This window comes from Orcinus orca, chromosome X (genome assembly GCF_937001465.1).
Source record: "Orcinus orca chromosome X, mOrcOrc1.1, whole genome shotgun sequence".
NCBI classification, from domain to species: Eukaryota; Metazoa; Chordata; class Mammalia; order Artiodactyla; family Delphinidae; genus Orcinus; species Orcinus orca.
In genome coordinates this window covers 14,582,511-14,590,405 of record NC_064580.1, presented here as the reverse complement: position 1 = coordinate 14,590,405, position 7,895 = coordinate 14,582,511, and positions in this window count along the sequence as shown.

Sequence of the window (7,895 nt, the reverse complement as noted above, 5' to 3'; positions counted from 1 at the left end):
ATTAAATAAATGACTGCACATCAAAAAAACTGAACTCGCATGGCTCAGTTTTAAATGGTGTGTGGTACCCCTTCCATGTTATCTGACTCTGATTCCACGGAAGCTATTTTACAACTCTTTAAATTGTATAACTGATAGCGATGTGAAATACCTCTTGCTTAGAGACATGCAAATCCTGCCCTGTCCCGTCCCACAGAGGTTCAAGTGGCTGACCTCTCCCACTGTGGAAGAGGCTGGTTTTGTCCCCATTGGCACATTCATGCCAATATTCTTGATCTATAAATGTCTGTTCTTTGGATTTTCTTTCGAACTGGTTATACCATATTCCTGGTTATTCCATATTCACTGGTAAATGAGTTAAAAAATCTTTAACAAGGATAAAATAAAATTTAACCAAAAAAAAAAGTGTGCAGCAAACAGATTCTAGGGTAGTTTCATGTTCACACCCTGCATAATCCCCTCCCCTTGACTGTGGGCAGGACCTGCAAATTCTAACCAATAGAATATGGCAAAGGTAGACTTCCCTGGCGGCGCAGTGGTTGAGAATCTACCTGCCTATGCAGGGGACACGGGTTCGATCCCTGGTCCAGGAAGATCCCACATGCCGTGGAAAAACTAAGCCCGTGTGCCACTACTACTGAGCCTGTGGTCTAGAGCCCGTGAGCCACAACTACTGAAGTTTGCACATCCTAGAGCCTGCATGCCACAACTACTGAAGCCCACACGCTCTAGGGCCAGCATGCCGCAACTACTGAGCCCACGTGCTGCAACTACTGAAGGCCGTGCGCCTAGAGCCCATGCTCCGCAACAAGAGAAGCCACGGCAATGAGAAGCCCATGCAGTGCAATGAAGAGTTGCCCCCGCTCACCTCAACTAGAGAAAGCCTGCACGCAGCAAGGAAGACCCAATGCAGCCCAATCAATCAATCAATCAATAAAATGGCAAAGGTGATGAGATGTCACTGGTGTGGTTAGATTATAATAGTGATAGAGAGAGAGATGTAGATGTGGATATAGACATAGATAGAATACTGATCTTGCTAGCACACACTGGAGAGACTCTCTTGCTGGCCTGGAAGAAACAACCACCATGTTGTGAGCTGCCTAAGAGAGCCGCATGGCGGGGAACCACGGGTGGCCTCTAGGACCCAAGAGCAGCCCCTAGCCAATAGCCAGAAAGAAGCGGGGCCCTCAGACATACAGCCTCAAGAGAATGAAATCTGCCACCAACCTGAATGAGCTGGGATGTGGATTCTTCCTCATCAAGCCTCCAGATGAGAATACAGCTGGCCTACACCATGACTGTAGCCTTGTGAGACCTCAAACAGAGGCTCAAGGTAAGCCAGGCCTGGGCTCTTGACCCGTGGAAACTGTGAGATAACAAATGTGTGTTATTTTAAGCCACTCAATATGTAGTAATTTGTTACACTGAAATAGAGACTAATAGAGGTGTCATGGAAGACCATTCTCTTACATGAAAGACATTTACAAAACATAACTAAATTATAAGCTCAGATTATAAAGCAATATGATCCAATACCCTCACACACACACACAGAATCTGGAAAAGCAAATATAGTAGAACTTGGGGTGACTTTTATTTCCTTCTTTTCGATTCTCTGTTTCTTCTAAAGTTACTTGCATTATTAGTATGACACTAGGAAACATTGAAAATAAAAATACTGAATAAAGTATTCAAGTGTTGACAGTGGTTGTGTCAGGGTGGTAAAACTGTGGTTGAATTTTATATTCCAGAATTCTAGAAAGTTATTTTAATTTTTCTACTTTGAAGAGTTGACATTTCTTGGTGTAATTAAAAAAATATATCAATCAATAAATAACTCCCAATTATTTTTTTCAATTATTGAAAAGAAAATTCCACCACCAGTGCTTCCAGATTGAATTAACAGAGGAAAACTAGCCACATAGAGTCTGTCTGCCACACAGAGAGATGCAGGATAACCTAGAGCTAACAGCACTAATTCTAGTACCACATGACCTCGATTCCAAGCCTGACTACCCAATTGCTGTGTTTTCTGAAGTTGGGCAAACTATTTAGCCTCATCTATAAAATGAGAGAATAATAATGTCTACCTCATAAGGTAAGGATATCATGGAGATTCTGTAAGTCAGTGTATATAATTTATTTTTAAATGAGCCTGGTATATAGCAAGTGCTCAATAAATGTTTGTTAGTGTTTACCATCATCATTATTATTATTAACCAACCTGCCATTGTAGCGGTGGCCAATATTTCAGTCCTCGTGTTGTTCTTAGGTTCAGCTTTTAAAACAAGTGCAAAAGATAAACACAGGAATTATAACGATGGCATATTAATTCAGATATTAAAAGGAATATCACAACCCTTTAAAGACCTAAAGTAGATGCTTTGTTGTGGGTTGCTGAAGACCCATTTTGCCCACTTCAATGGTAGAAAGAGGTTCTTAAATACAATTAACGTTACGTTCTGCTAGGTGACATGGGGTTAACTGGCCCTTTAAGAATCTGAGTCAAGCTGGTTTGAGGTTGATTGCATGCTACATTAAACTGGTTAGTTATGGTGTGAGGTGAGCCAACTCTAGGGCAACGCTCTCTCTCAACATTCCAGGGGCCTCTGGGCACTGGGTGGGAGGTGGAAGCACTCCAAGGCCACCATGAAGCACAGCTGAAGAGCTACAGCTGCCCTTGGGATAGTGTCAAAATCTGGGTCAGCTGGGGCAGACCAGGCCAAGGAGACTTGACAAACAGGCTGGAGCAGGGGAGGGGCCGACATCACGGACCTACAGGCCAGGTGTCCGGTTGTGCGGCCACAGGCAATAGGCGAATGGCCAGCCAGACAGGCAGATGGAGTCAGGGATGTCCTACAAAGTTTTCATTGCCTGGGACAGACCTGGCCTTGGGTGTCTGGCAGAGACTGCTGGGCAGAGGCTAGGCCAAGCCACTGACAGCACAAGGGAGCCAAGCTGCTGGTAGCAGTGCCACAGCTAGGAGATGCTAAGGGTGGCTTGTGGTCCCAGGGAGCAATTCTAAGGGCTGAGTCTCCCTCAGAAGCATGTGGCCCCAAAACACTTCCAGGGACAGGCGTGGAGCTACTCCCAGGGGGAACAGGGTAAAAAAGGAAATCCATCCAAATCTTCCCCAGGACAACTCCTAAAGGATCCTCACATGTCCTCAGGAGGACCTGTCTCCACACTCACGAGGGACTAAGCAGTGAAACAGTGGCATCCATCCTGTTTAGATTAGGAGCTCGGTAGCACATGGGGAGGAAGGTGCCACTTATCCCCAGGCTTAGAGGAAGAATAGTGCCCCTCTGGTGGGTCAAGCTTTACCATCATCATCATCATCATCCTTTAAAAAAACCCTTCAGATGTGTTTATTTTTGAAAAACTGGCCTTTTCCGATTCCAATCCTAAAATACCAGGACCCATTTTCTAATTCACAACCAAACAGGTGGAAACCAATTTAGGCATAAGTATTTTCCTGTGTATGTGGGAATGTCCACGATGTAACTAGTTTCCTCCCCTGGAAGGAAGGTGTCTAACTTGAAAGGACTCTCTACTTTGGTGCTATCCTTTTTGCTCTTATGGCCAAGGCCACATCCAGATTATTGTCTCCTTAGACCCAGAATACTGCAGGAGGCTTTCTACCTTGCATTTGGCTGCTAAAGCCAGCATCCCCAAATCACTGCTTTGAGGGTTCCAATACCCCCACTCAAAAGCTTGCAATGGTGCCTACATTAGTCTGGGTGAGTAATGCCAGATGCTGTAACAAGCAACCCTCAAATCTCAATGACCTAAAAGTTTAACGTGATAAAGTAAAGTAGAACATGATAAAAGTTTATTTCTTGCTCATGCAAGCACCACTCTGCTGAGTGGTTCTCCTCTAAAGGGAGACTCAGGAGTCCAGGTTGTATCCATCTTGAGGTTCTACCATCCTGTGTGTTCGAGGCTGAGCTGATATCACCAGCTGCCAGGTGGGGCATAGAGAGCATGGAGGATCTCATACTTCATACCTAGCCATCTCAACCTGGAGGTAACACAGACCCCTACCACTCACATCCCACTGGAGAGAACTAGTCATGTGAAAAGAGAGCTGGGGAAACATGGCTCCTGGCTGGGCAGTCTGTTCCCAGAGACAACTCTACACTATGCAATGCGGAACACAAATGTTTGGTCATCAGCCAACCATCTATTCCACAGCACCTCTCTGCCCAGTGAATTACTTTCAAACTCTTTAGGGTGGCATTCAAAGCCTACCCCAGGGACTTCCCTGGTAGCACAGTGGTTGAGAGTCCGCCTGCCAATGCAGGGGACACGGGTTCAATTCCCTGGTCCAGGAAGATCCCACATGCCACAGAGCAACTAAGCCCGCACGCCACAACTATTGAAGCCCGCATGCCTAGAGCCTGTGCTCTCTGCAACAAGAGAAGCCACCACAACGAGAAGCCCGCACACCGCAACGAAGAGTAGCCCCCACTCGCCACAACTAGAGAAAGCTTGCACTCAGCAACAAAGACCCAATGCAGCAAAAATAAGTTAAAAAAAATTTTTTTAAAAGCCTACCCTGGGCTCCCCTGGTGGCGCAGTGGTTGGGAGTCCGCCTGCCGATGCAGGGGACACGGGTTCGTGCCCCAGTCCGGGAAGATCCCACATGCCGCGGAGCGGCTGGGCCCGTGAGCCATGGCCGCTGAGCCTGCGCGCCCGGAGCCTGTGCTCCGCAACGGGAGAGGCCACAACAGTGAGAGGCCTGCGTACCGCAAAAAAGAAAAAGAAAAAAAAAAGCCTACCTCAACTTGGCTCCAATTCAAGTCATGAAGACCATGTTCTAGCCAATCAGGATGACCCAATTTGCCACCAGACATATCGGTTAGCTTGTGTTGCAAAGCAAACCATTCAAAACTTAGTGGCTTAAAACAACCACCATTTATTTAGCTCACAATTCCTCAGACCGGCTGTTTGGGTTGAGCTCACCTGAGAGGTTCTTCTGGTCCAGCGATGCTCACTCATGTGTCTGTGGTCAGCTGCCAGGTTGGCTGGGACTTTGGGTCCAGAGGATTTCTCAGCTGAGCCGGCTTGCCTTTGCTTCATGTGGTCTCTTATCCTCCTGCAGCCTAGTCCAGGCTTGTAGACACAGCAGCGGCGGGCTTGGAAGAATGAGAGCAGACTGGGCGGAGCCACCTAAGGCCCACACTCCCAAGTCACTCACTTTTGCAGCACTTTATCGGACAAAGCCAGTCACAAGGCCAGTGCAGATTCAAAGAGTGGACAAGAGATTCCACCTCTTGATCGAAGAAACTTCAATACGATTCCACCAGATAAGTACTGTACTCTCCATGCCTTCCACACAATGTGCCATCTACCTAAAACCTCCCCCTCCTCTTTGTCTTTGCCTGTGGACCATTCCAGCTCAAATGCCTCCTATCCCACGGTGGCTTCTGCCTTAGCTTAGGCTCTCCCCCAGACAGTCTGAGACAAGGGCTTGAGTACAGATATCGAGTGAAGAAGTGTGAGGAGTAGAACAGAGACACAGGAAAAGCCAACATAAGGATGCTTCACTGAGATCACTGCTATGGGCATGGGAGCTGATTCCACAGGGATCCGCTCAGCCACGGGATGCCTCTCAGAACTGTCCACCCTTCAAAGTGGAGGTGGAGCCTTTATCCACCAGCTCCCGGAGAGCAGTATCTTCTCTGCACTTTCAGGCTGCTCTTGCATGTGGACTGAGCCAGCTCCGCAGTACGAGAGGAAAGACCCGAGGCAGAAAGATACACGTGCAGGCTCCAAGTGTGATGCTCTCAGCCTGAGACCCTGAGCTTGCCTGGAACAATCCACTACAGCTGTGTCTGAAATCAGAGACCAGGGAGTGTTTTGTGAGGTACCAAAGAGGTTAGGTATGATTTCTCTAATGTCTGCTTGGAGGGGATTTCTCCCTCCTCAGGGATCCTGTGCTCTGAAATTCCCATCATCCTATGGTACAATTATACACTGTTTTTAATTGCAGACATTCACATGTGTGTATAATCTCTCCTGCTGGACTACAAGCTCCTAAGGACAGCGGCCACATTGGATAGAACTTTCTAGACCCCTGTGCTGGCCCCTAGCACAAAGCCCTATCAGTTTTGCTGGCTGAGTAAGAGGAGAAACTTCCTAGATCCAAGACATTGTCATCTTTCACTCAGACACTCCTTCAACAAGTAACCGTAGGTACCCACCATGTGCAGTGCTACAAGGGTTGTAAAAAAAAACAAAACCCAGCAGAAGAGCCACAGTCCCCAATATTGAAAAGAATTTAATTGGGTATATACACCACACATACACCATAAAGTCTAAAAGGAAGCATGTCTAAGGCAGTGCCATGGGCATGATCTGGGGAGACGACGGTTATTCAGGGAAGCCTCAATGGAGGTGGTGATTTGGTCTGAAGGCCATAACGGAGGCTGAGCTGAAGAAGGAGATCATGCAATAAAAGGAGGGGCCGTTTTCACCAAATTGTTCAGTATGTCTACAACGCCCTTCTGACCATAAATATGATACATGCACATTACAGAAGAGTTAGAAAAGCAAAAAAAAAAACCCCCAAAGAATAGAGCTACCACCCCGTCACAATCCTACCACCCAAAGGTATCTGCTAAAAACATTTTGATGCAGTTCCTTCTCACCTTCCTCCTACACGCTCATGTTACATGACTGAAGTCACTTCTGATTTATTTAGCATGAGAGCCAGAAGAGACAGAGAAAATTGAGCTCAACCTCTTCACTATATAAGTGAGAAACAGGGAGCTTCCCTGGCGGTCCAGTGGTTAAGACTCCACGCTTCCACTGCAGGGGGCACGGGTTCGATCCCTAGTCAGGGAACTAAGATCCCGTAAGATGCACGGCCAAAAAAAGAAGAAGAAAGAAAGAAATGAGAAACAGGAGGCCCAAAGAAATCAAGGGACGTAGGAAGGCCCTAGGGTTTGAGACCAGAATGGAGGTCCCCCATTCCCAATCCAGGGCGCCTTCTTCATGCTGCTGCCTCTATTTAACTCTTCTTCCTCCCCACACGATTGTGAGTACAGACAAGAAACTTACGTTCGGGGCTTGCGATTTTCCAAATCAGTATGTGTTCCTAAAATTGTCTGTCTACATAGGTAAACATTGCTGGGGAGAGAGATCACGGCTGCCGACAGAGTCACTGTGAGAGGTTAAGGCAACAACACAAATGAGAAAGCACCCTGCGTGCAGCAGAGGCCACGGAAGTGTAGCTGGGTGGACACGTGACTGGGGCGGGGTGGGGGCCGGGGGACCCCGTCTTCTTCCACACGTCCTCGGGGACGGGCTCGCAGCGCTCTGCTGCCCACGTCCCAGGACAAAATAACCAGCTTCTCAGCCAGAAAGGTGGCTCTCCCAGGTCCCCTCTGTGTCTGGGTGGATTCATTTTTCTCTAAACTTCATGGTCCTTTGCAAAGAATGACTACAAGGGCTGCAGATGTCGCAGGCTCCTGTGAGCAGATGTTCATGCCTGTAAGAATCTCAGGGAAATTATACCTCAGCCTTTTAAGTTAATGAGCTAAAACCCAACAGAACATTCTGGGCTCATTTATTATTTTCCCCCAGTACAGCAGGCTGTGGATTAGTAGCCAGGAAACAAATACGCTTCCTGGGGAGTAGCCCATGGTCATTGGAGTCACAGAGAAGACCAAGCTCTCTGTGTCTTAGCCACTCTGGTTATCTCTCTTCTGGGCTTTGCTGATGACACAAACCCTCCGGTATCAGAGGAGAAATACATTCAGGGACTCTGTGGGTGGCAAAGGAAACAACACCTCCCCACCTCTCTTCCCACCAGCCACTTCCAAATCCTCCACTGCCATCATCACCCATGCCAGGGGCGAGAATCAGAGCGGCAACAGAGAGCTTGG